Here is a 10,666-nt window from a genome sequence, read left to right as displayed (position 1 = left end):
GGGGCCGGGCCGGGCCGGGCGCGCCCCCGAACCCCCCCGGGACCGCGGGGACAGAGCGGGGGCGGCCGCGGGGGGCTTCGGTGGCCGGCCCCAGATACCCCCGAATCGCTGCTTGGCTTTGGTTTTTTCCTCCTTTTAAAACTTTCTTTTGGTGTGTTTTTGGAGGGGGACCCGGCGCGTCCCTCCGCCCACCCCGCGCTGCGACATCCGCGCCTCGCCGTTTATTTCTCTTTATGTCGCTGCTCCCCAGCCCGGTGGCCCCGGCGCGTCTTCCCCTGCGCGGCCGGACAGGGCTGCGCTGCCGCGGGATGCGGGACCCTCATCCCGGTGCCGCATCCCGGTTCCTCATCCCGGTTCCTTATGCCGGTACCGCACCCGGGTCCCGCACCCCGGCCTGGAGCTGTGCCGGGGGAAGGAGCGGCCTCCTCCTCCCTCCCCCTCTCCACAAAAAGTTCTGTGAGTTGATCAAGTGTTGTCCTCGAAACGGAGCACCGGGAGCTTCCCGGGGGTATCCGTGGGTAATGCAGACACTTCTCGCTACAGAAATCTTTAGCGGTGTGTAGGAATCACAGGTTTTGATCCGCAAACGGCTTTCCCGTGCGGGTCAGAACGAGATCAGGGCTGTCGCTCCAAACCTGATCCAGGTGGGCAATAAAGCAGATCCCGGTTTTTGAGGCTCCAGGATTTGGGGATTTGGTGGGAGCTGCTGAGCGCAAAGGCAGCTCCCGAAGAGCTGCTCCCCTTCCCACCTCCCTCCCTTCACCCCGCGCCCCTCGGCGCATTTCGGGGCAGAAACCTTGGAGCGCTGCTCCCTTCCCAAACCCCGGAGCCGAGAATTTTGCATTTCAACTCGAGCGTTAAAGTTGGGGCTTCCTCGAAGCTGCCTTAATTTGCTGCTTTAATTCGCAGCCTTTGTGCGGCCGGACAATCCTCGGGACAGCGGCCGCCTCCGTGCCCTGTCGCGGCGGGGCTCCCCTGTCGCGATTGTCGTCGTTCCCGTAGCGAGGGAGGGTTAAAGGTATTGGAAAGGGCACGTGAAAAAAAAAATACATTAAAAAAAAAAAAAAAAAAGGACGAGGACGAGGCAGCGGGGAAGGAGCTGTGAATAAACGCACTCGAAACCCTCTCCCTGGGAGCCCCTGGTTGTTTTTATCTTTCCTTGAGGTTCTGGTGATGATTTTGGTTTTTTGTTTTTTTTTTTTCCTGCTTGCAAACTTTTGGGAAGTAGTTGTGCTTTGGGTGAGTTTTAAGGTAAGTGGCTGTGCTCTATTGCAGAGCCTTTGTCTGCAGGAACTCTGTGAGCAGAGCGGGGCTTTGCTCCAGGAGAACTGGGGGGTTTTTATTCCTGAAACGCCGAGGACGCTTCTCCCAGAGTTGTGTTTCTTCCCTCCGCTGAATATTCAATATTCCAGGAGAGGGACACTGAATTTTGCGTGGTTACTTGCGGTGGACAAGGTAAACTTTGAGGAGATAATGTGAATGATTTTCCCTGGGTAATGTCAGCTCCAGGGCGGCGCGTGCTGGAATTGCGCTCCCCAAATCTCATCTAATAAATGTGTTTGTTGCAGAACATCAAAGCAAACGCGGGCAGGGGATGGTTCTGATCTCAGCTGGGGCCTGAATCTGCACGAATGTACCTGGAGAGGAGCAAAACGCCGTGACAGCAGCCCGGCTCTGCTGCTGACTGGCAGGGACAAACACCGGGACAATTTGGAGGGTAATGGATTGGCCGAAAAGGGTCATAATTAGGACATTTTTCATCCTGCAAGTCCATCTGCTGCAAGGGGCTCTGCTTTCCCAGAGAGGCTGCTCAGAGCGTGGCGAGGGGCTTGACAAGTTTGAACAATAAACAAGAGCGAAAGGGGGAAGGAGCTTTGCAGTTATTGTGTGTGATTTGATAATTTCTGGCTTATTATTTTTAATTGTTGCTCGATGGACTATTTAGACAAGGTGGACAAGCTGATTAATCACAGCCGGGTGGAAGCTGCCTTTAAAAGCTGCTGCTGCTGCTGCTGCTCTCCTGTCAGGATGGAAGTTTTCCTTTTCTTTTTTCGGGAATTCATATTGTTTTACCCCCAGTGCTGAGCTCAGAGAGCCGGGAAGATTTTTAGTGAGGATTACAGCCCCTGTTTGATGGGTTTTTCCTGCCTTGGTGCTAAACCAAATCCCTGGTTTTTTAGGAAATAAAACTCTCCAAGCGTTTGTGCACGGAGTGGAGGAGATGGGAATTTTGGGAGCGGAGGGAACGGCGGCCCGAGGGGGATTTTGGGGAGGTTTTTCTCCCCAAATTTAAAATATTGCTGTGCTTCCGATGAGTTGTGCTGAAAGGAGTTGTTTTGTGGAATTCTGGGGGTTCTGGGGGGAGGAGGGGTTGATCCCGCTCCCCTTTGAGCCTGGGGAGGTTCAGGCTCTGCTCCGATCCCCGGGATTTGGAATTGGGGTTGGGAAGGCTTCCCCAGGGATGCTGTGATGTCACCGGGTCCCCTCTGAGCTCACACAGGCCAGCGGTGCCTCTGCCCTGCCACCAACTCCCCCAGTGGGTGAGAAATCCAAGGAGAAGCTGCTGCCATCCCGGGAAAGGCTTTCCCTGCTCCTGGAGCACAACGAGGGAAAAGCGGGAAGGTTTGGGGTGTGGTGGAATTCCCTAAAAACAGAGGCATTCCTGCAGCAGATCTCTTAATTTTGATATCAAAACTGCATCAATTATTGATCCATGGCCCAAAAGACGAAATTCCAGGTGCGATTGTGCCTTTGGATTACCTGGGAATGTTTGCTCTGCTGTTTTCCGAGGGTGGTTTTGGCAGGGTTGGTTAATCTCTTGTTAATTGCAGCTCCATTAATTGCGGCTTAATTATCACAAAAATCCCCCTCCTCAGCAGCGACATTTTATTAAATACAGGAGCGGGCTGCATCCCACAGAAATATTCCCAGACTTTGCCTTTTCCCTGTGTAGTGTGAGCAGGGAAGGCTCAGCCCCGTCCCTGCTTTTCCCTTTCGGCACAGAATGTTCCGTTTCTCCCTGATTTTCCTCTGTCCCCTTTTCCCAGCCCTGCTCGGGTCTCCAGGGATCTCGCCTTGTGCTATTCCAGGTGTGAAGTGCCCCGGATTTCCCTCCTATCCCAGATATTCCCGGTGCAGGGATGGAATTTGTGCTTTGGGTGTTGGGGGGAGCTGCCCGAGAGCTGTGGGACCGTCCTGGATCCCAGGACATGAGGTTGGTGCGGAGCCCCTTGATCCCATTTCCTATTCCCGCTGATCCAGAGGTGTTGGACACCTCTGGCACGGCCTCCCCAGCTGCGCTCAGGTGCCTCTTCGGCCCATATCTATTTATTTTCCCAAATCCCAGAGTTTCTCAGGGATTCTGACCCGGCCTTATCAGAAGGTCATGGTGCAGTGGGATAAAAAAGGAGATAAGGAGCAGGAGCTGATGGGGAACGGCCTTGGGGCCTTTAATTGGAATTTAATTCCTTCCAGAAATGCCTTTAATTGTGTAACTCCAGCTCAGAATTCCTTGGGATTGGGTTCGTTTTGTAACTCCAGCTCAGAATTCCTTGGGATTGGACCCGTTTTGTAACTCCAGCTCAGAATTCCAGGAGATTTTATTCATTTGGAAGTTCTGTTTCTCTGGCCTGTCGTGATAAAACCCAGCCCTGCTGCACCTTGAGCTGGGGACAGCAGGGTGTGATTTGAGCTTGGCAAATCCTGGGAATGGCTGGAAAAACTGGAGAACAGGCACTGTCCCACTTCTTTTTTAATATAAAAAGTAACAGCAGCCTGAAGGCTCCAGAGCAAGTGGAAATAGATTCATTTTTCATTTGTGCCTACAAACACCATCGTGGGGGACTCGCTCCGGGGAGTGAAGTGAAAGGAATTCGGGAATTTCGGGAGAATAATCCCAGCCCTGGGGGGAAATGATCCCGATTATTTCTGAGCTGGGTGGCAGCGTTGGTGTCTGTTAAATACTGGAACAGTGGGATTCATTTCCCACTTCCAAAATCATCCCGGGAAGGCAAAGCTGGGGGGAGAATCAGGGTTAGGGTGAGATTGGAGGCAGCAGGAAAGGAAAAGATGTTTGCTCCTGGAAAAAAAGGTTGGGAAGTGCTAAAAAGAGGAGAATCCGAGGAAAAGAGAGGAAAAGTTGGGATTTGCACCGTTGCTGACAGAAATCCCGGTGCTGATGGGCAGCTCCCCACTTTGGGGAAGGAAAATCTGGGGTGGGTTTACTCCCATTCCCATCTGGGAGTCGGGAGCTCAAGCTGGAGCATTCCCTGGCTCGGGCACTGCCTCCACTGTGGAAAACAGAAACAATTCCCTGTTTTCTGCTCGTTCTCCCACAGCTGGAAACCACCGGGCACAGCCTTGGACTTCACAAATGCTCTTGGGAATTTTTTTTTTTTTCCCCCTGGAGATTAAAGGGATTAATGTGGAGATTTAGGGAAGGGGGGGAGGAACATTTTTTTATTTATTTAGCATTTATTTATTTGTTTATTTATTTAATGTTTATTTTATTTCTTTAACATTTCTTTCTTTATTCATTGATCCATTGATCCATTTATTTCATTATTTATTTATTTATTCGCTCCAGGACTTTTGGCTCCAAGCTCGACAGACTTTGCCTGCGTGGAAAATTTATCCCTCTCGTTTCGAGCGGGATGGAAATGCCCTCCCCAAAGTGTTCCCCTCCCTTCCCAAAGGGTTTTCTCCTAAGAGGAAAGAAAGGAGAATTTTAATGAATTTATTCTCTTTTTTCCCCCCCAAAGTGCAGCTTTAAATTTTGGGGTTACTTTTTTCCTGGCCAGTGCTGCTGGCTGTGGATTTTCCCGGTTTTCCAGGCACAGCTTCCCCTCAGAGCCAGGGCTGGAAGAGCTTCTCCATGCTGGGATAAATCAATCTGCTTCCAGTCACTCGGGAAAACCAATCAAAGCCTCAAGGAAAACTCCGGGAATGAGGACAAAAGAGGGAATTTTCCTTCCTAACAATCAGAGCACTCCAGAAAAGGGGAAATTCCCTGCAGGGAATGCTGGAGACACAGGATCACCATCATCATGTACCCATTTGAATCCGTTTTTCCTCATAAATGAGTGATGTGGATGAAAGGAGTAATGTCCCGGTGGGGATGCTGGTGGTGAGGGATCACCATCATTTTCTGCTTGTTTTTATCCATTTTTTCTTATAAATTAGGGATCTGGAGAAAAGGAGTAATGCCCTGCAGGGAATGTTGGTGGCACAGGATCACCATCACAATTTACCTGGTTTTATCCATTTTTCCTTATAAATGAGTGATAGGGACAAAAGGAAAAACGTCCTGGTGGGAATGCTGGTGGCCCAGGATCACCATCACAGTTCAGCGACTTTTATGATTTTTTTTTAATAAATGAGAGATACAGAGAAAAGGAAAAATGTCCTGCAGGGAATGCTGGTGGCACCATCATTTCCTACCTCTTTTTATCCATTTTTCCTTGTAAATCAGGCTACTGAGTGGTCACTGTGCCACCACCTCGTGCCACCGTGAAATCTCTCTCAGCGAGGTTAAAGGGAATTAAAATGCCTTCACAAGGCACAAAACCTGCTAACAATTTTTATAAAAATTATGATCCCAACCCAGCCCTAAACTCCTGCTGGCTTCTCATTGTGATCTCTTTATTTTTTATCCCTTTCTTTTGCCCAGCGAGCAGCGTGGGGGTGAATTCCGTGCCCGATTCCGAGTCCCATCCAGAGGGATAAACGGCCGTAATTTCGAAGCAGCCCTGCTCTGTTTTCCGAGCAATAGCTCAAATTACAGAGCCCAGCACCAGCTTTACAAGAAAATCCATCAGAATTGGGAAGGGGAATAAAACTGCCATTCTCTCTACCTGTTTGTGCAGCTCCTGCCTAATGCAGGCAGAGCCCGACTGTTTATTTGGAGAAGGAAAGTTGTGGAAATATCCTTGGAGGGTGTAATGTGGCCAGCACGTGTTGCTGGGAGCTACCTGAAGTCTGGGCCCTAATGGCTTGCAGATGTCCCTGGGTCACCGATTTCCTCGGAGCCAGCTCCTCAAATTCAACACGAAATTCAAATGAATTAAAAAAAAAAGAAAAGAAAAAAAAAAGAAATAAAATAAAATAAAATAAAGTAAAAAAAAAAAATAAAATGAAATAAAGTAAAATAAAACAAAAAATGAAATGAAATGAAATAAAATAAATGAAATGAAATGAAATGAAATAAAATAAATGAAATGAAATAAAATGAAATAAAATAAAATAAATAAAATGAAATAAAATAAAATAAATAAAATAAAATAAATAAAATGAAATAAAATAAAATAAATAAAATAAAACAAAATAAATGAAATAAAATAAAATGAAATGAAATAAAATAAAATAAAAGGGGGTGTTTGGGACGGTGGGTTTGGGGAGGGAGAGGAGGGGGTTTCGACTTCTGGAACGTGTAAAATTGTTTGTTTGGGTTGTTTCCAGCTGCCAGCCCTGCAGTGATTTGGAAATCGGAGCTGCCAGCTCCACGGAGGGGTGGGGGGGGAGGATGATTTATTTGAAAAATAGAGAAATCTGCGCCGGGATCCCTCGGAGTTTGCTCAGGGTGGGGAGTTTATTTACACGGGGAGTATTGATGTAAAAAGCCCCCAGTTTTCTCTGCTGAGCAATAGACAGGGATTTGTTGGAGGTGGATCCAGATGGACCTAAAGCCAGGCTCACGTAGGCAGGCCTAGAGCCGGGCCTGGCTGCCCCGTGCCAATCTCTGTAAAGATTTCCTTTCCCCAGCCCATCCGTGGTAAGCCAGGGCCGAGAGCCGAGCCGAGAGTTTGGTGCTTGGTGTTTTATTCCTTCCCCGGAGCTGGGGGTTTTGGGAGTCCCCTCCTGTCCCCAAAGCCACCCCGCGGGTGCTGAGCCCGCCACGCTCTGGGCTTCGCTCTGCTCAAACGTTTTGGGAGATTTTTTGGGGATTTTTGGGGGATTTTTTGGGGATATTTTGGGGATTTTTTGGGGACTTTTTTTGGATTTTCGCTCTGCTGCTGGATGTGGCCGTGTCTCTCCACGGCTTAGGTGTGACCCTGGCACAGGGGCTGCTGAGCCTTCCCCAGCTGTGCCGAGTGTGGCACATCCTTTTCCTGCTCCCCACGGGTGCTGAGGGTGCTCTGTCCCGGCACCAAGCGGCTCCCGAGTCCCTTTTCCATGGGAAAAGCCTTTTGGAGGTAATTTGGAGGTGCCCGTTTTGGCGGTGGCAGCTGGGTGGCATTTCTGGCACGGGGGGCTCGTGGCTGCATCCCTGACATCTTCATGGAGCTTCCCATTTTTTCCCTGTCCTGATAATTTAAGGAGTTTCCTGGGGCGGGTGCCGCGCTCTGGGTTCGCTCTGCTGGAATTTGGGGATTCCGGGGGGATTTTTGCCTCTGCTGCTGGATGCAGCAGGGGGTGAGGGCCGTGAACCTCGTTCAGGAGGTGCTGAAATGGAATTTCAGTGGATTTTATGGAGCTCCAGGTCTCCATCCCAACCTGGAGCCTCCAAGGGGCAGGACAAGCCCGGGAGCCGCCGGGGCAGCGAGAGGCGCTGGTTTAATTCCTCTCTAAATCGCTGCAAAATTCATCAACAGAACTGCTCTTTAATGAATTAATTGACTTCCTTTCAGTTTTACAACGAGACCTTGCAGAGGAGTATCGTTTATTCCAATTTCCTTCGCTGAAGTGGCCAAAAAACAGGAACAGCTCATGGGGAGACAAAAAACAACTCTCATGGTGTTAAAATTGAGGGAGAAGGAGATAAAACCCCCAGAAATGGGGAGGGCAGGGATTTTCTGTGTGTGTCCCTCTAGCTCTGACAGATTGGAAACACGCTCTGACCATTTAGCTTGGCAAAAATCTGACTTTTTTTTTTTTTGGTGAAAAAAACTCATCCTGCTGCTAAGTGGGAAAAGTTTATTCTGAGCATTACACCCTCCAGCTCCCGTTTTTTTTTCTTCTTTCCCAAGAAACGTTTGCTGGCTCTTAATAACAACACAGAAAGCCTCTGACTGCCTGACTTCTGCATTTTCATTGAATTTTCGGGAGGAAAAACTCGATTATAAATACGGCTCCGGAGGGTGTGTTTGTGCCTTGGCGTGGAGTTTCGCTTCCAACTGCTCTTTATCATCATCCTGAGCTCCTACACAACATCCAAACCCATTTCAGACTGGGAAGAGCAGGAGGAAAACAGGTGCTGCCTCCCAGCAAAATTCCCGAAATCCCGGTGACAGCCCTCGGGCAAACCCCGGGGCACAAAAGACACCCGCGGCTCGGTTTGTGTTTTAACGTCGAATTCCAAAAGCTGCGCTTGAGAAATTTGGGTTGCGAGCTCTGCTGGGCTCACTCCTCCAAAAAAAAAAGCCGGGCTTAAGGGGAAGATTTTGAAAGAAGCGTTGGGAGAACGTACCTGGGCGTGGAGCGCGGCTGGAGGCTTAGTCCCAGCTCTAAGCGCTGTCTTTGCAGCCGCTGGAGAGAGATTTACCGGGAATTCAGGGGGATCTGGGCAGGGAGGCGAGTTTGAAAGGGGGGCTTTTAAACACAGCCCAGGTGCTGGTGCGTGACCCCCCCCGGCTGTGCTCAGGGAGTTAAAATTCACCCAAATATCGATGGCAGTTCCCTCTGCTGCCAGCTCTTATCGGAGAGGGCCCGAGCAGGGCTTTGGCAGGGCCTGAAAGGAGGTATTGTTACCTGACAGGGGGAAAAAGGGAAGAAAAAGGGAAAAAAAAAAAAAAAAAACGGCAGAGAAAAGGCGAAGTTGAGAAACAAAGGAGGATTTTGGGATCAGCTGCCGGCTCTGCCAGCCCTGGGATCGGGATCGTCCTCCTGCCCCCAGCGCCGGGGCCTGGCAGAGGGGAGTGTTTGCTCTTCAGAGAACAGTTTGGGTTGGCTTTGAAAATCTCTGAGGCTTCTCAGCGTCCTTTTTGTGTGCCTGAGCTCAATCCAGACCGGGTTTGGGTATGGATTTGTGTGGGACGGATCTGTGTCCGCTCCTCCCTGCCCTGTGTCCTCCTGCTCCAATTCCAGCCCAATTCGATGCAGAGGATGTTGAAGGGACCCTTTTTTTTGGCAATTTGTGGAGGTTTGGTTAAACCCTGCTGAGAAGAAGAGCAGCCACGTGCACTCCCCCTTATCCCAGACCCCAGAGAACCCACAGGCCCCGAGGATTATCCACAGGAAAGCAGGATCCCGTTTCCCACTGCACATGCAGCTCCTCGTGGGCTTTCATTTAATTATTTCCTTATCTGTCACCTTATCATTTGTCCTCAATCGGCTCAAAGACTGACCAGAATGAGATATTTTATCTTTTGAGATCAAATGGTCCGGGTTTGGTGTCCAGACCAAGTCTTTTCCAAGAGGTTCCAGCCCGAACAATGACCCCCAAAAAGGCAACAAATCCGAGGTCTCGCCAGCGACCCGAAACTGCGCAGCAACAGCCACATTTTTCCTGTGTGACTGGGGCAGGAGGGATGGATTTGGGGACAGGAGGAAGAAAAAAAGTAGAAATCCCCCGAAGAGAATCCAGTCCAGTCCTACCGGTCTGGCAGCTTTCGTGAGAGAAAGAGCCACGAGGGCAATGGGGTGACCACGGAGTGTCCCGGTGTGGGAAGAGCCCTCTGTGCCTGGGAAGGCTCTCCAGGAAAATCTCAGCTATTTTGGGGCTGTTTTAGGGGAATCTGGTGGGTTGGGCTGAGGAGGCTCTGTCCCGTAACTCCCAGCCTGGTGCTGGTCAGTCAGGGGAATCTGCGCCCCCCTCCCAGGCAGGCTGAGCAATCCTCGGGATTAACCTTGGGATGTGACCCTGGAGGATGCTGAGTGCCCTCAGCCGCCCCCGCGGCAGGGCTGGCACTGCTGGCTGGCCCTGGGAGCTCCCTTGGCAGCAGGAAGAGCCCCGGGAAGGCTTTTTAGGGGAGCACGAGGGGTCCTCGTTCAGCTCAGACAATGAGGCTCCCACCAGATCCATTTCCTGATCCAGCAGCTCCTTTCTCCCATCCAGCAGCTCCTTTCTCCCATCCAGCAGCTCCCTGCCAGCCCCTGAAGGGGATTGAATTCCAACATCTTGTGCCTGATCCGAGGCCTTGACTCGGGAACCGGGAAAGGTCAGTTTGAGTCACCCCGAGCTCGGTGCGGATCCAAACCAAACATCGCCCTGCGGGATGCAGGAGGCACCGGAGAGGATTCCCGTGGGAGCAGAGGGCAGCTCTGGGTCCCTCCTCACCCCGCTGGCACCCGGGGAGGAGGGGGAAGTGTGGAAAGCCTCACGGGCTGGCAAACCAGGAGCATTTTTGCAGAGGTTGGAATGAAAAAGGGGAGGGAGAGCGATGATTGCTGGAAAGGAGCAGAAGTGTCCTTGTTTGTCCTGCAGGATCCTGGTTTTTAATCCCCTTTGCACAAGGAGGGACCACACCAGCGGGGCTTTGGGGAGGGGTTTTGCTGTCCCGCGGCTCTGCGGGACGGAGGAGGAAATCTCAGCCTGGGATCAGCTTTCCTGGGCGTTTTTTGGGTGTGCAAACAGAGCTTGGCCAAGGGATCGTGCCCTGCTGTGCCCTGGGGTGGCTTTTCTGGGAAGATGGGATAAGGAATGGGGATAAGGAGTGGCTGCTGGAGGGATGGGATGAGGGATAGGATGAGGGATAAGGAATGGCTGCAGGAGGGATGGGATGAGGGATGG

General features: G+C 50.9%; 1 long non-coding RNA gene across 1 annotated transcript; it reads left to right on the top strand.

The window, feature by feature from the left end:
* Nucleotides 1–6: 6 nt before the first annotated feature.
* On the top strand, nucleotides 7–1,871 carry LOC121663366. The gene is made up of 2 exons (XR_006015615.1): nucleotides 7–1,455; nucleotides 1,569–1,871. It is a non-coding gene; the product is annotated as an uncharacterized LOC121663366 (long non-coding RNA).
* The last annotated feature ends 8,795 nt before the right edge of the window (nucleotides 1,872–10,666 follow it).

Source organism: Corvus kubaryi, unplaced genomic scaffold, assembly GCF_017639235.1.
Source record: "Corvus kubaryi isolate FWS band 111438036 unplaced genomic scaffold, C.kubaryi_AGA036_p1.0 37272, whole genome shotgun sequence".
Taxonomy (NCBI): Eukaryota; Metazoa; Chordata; class Aves; order Passeriformes; family Corvidae; genus Corvus; species Corvus kubaryi.
Note: the sequence above shows the minus strand (reverse complement) of the source record. Positions and strands in the feature narration are given on the sequence as shown.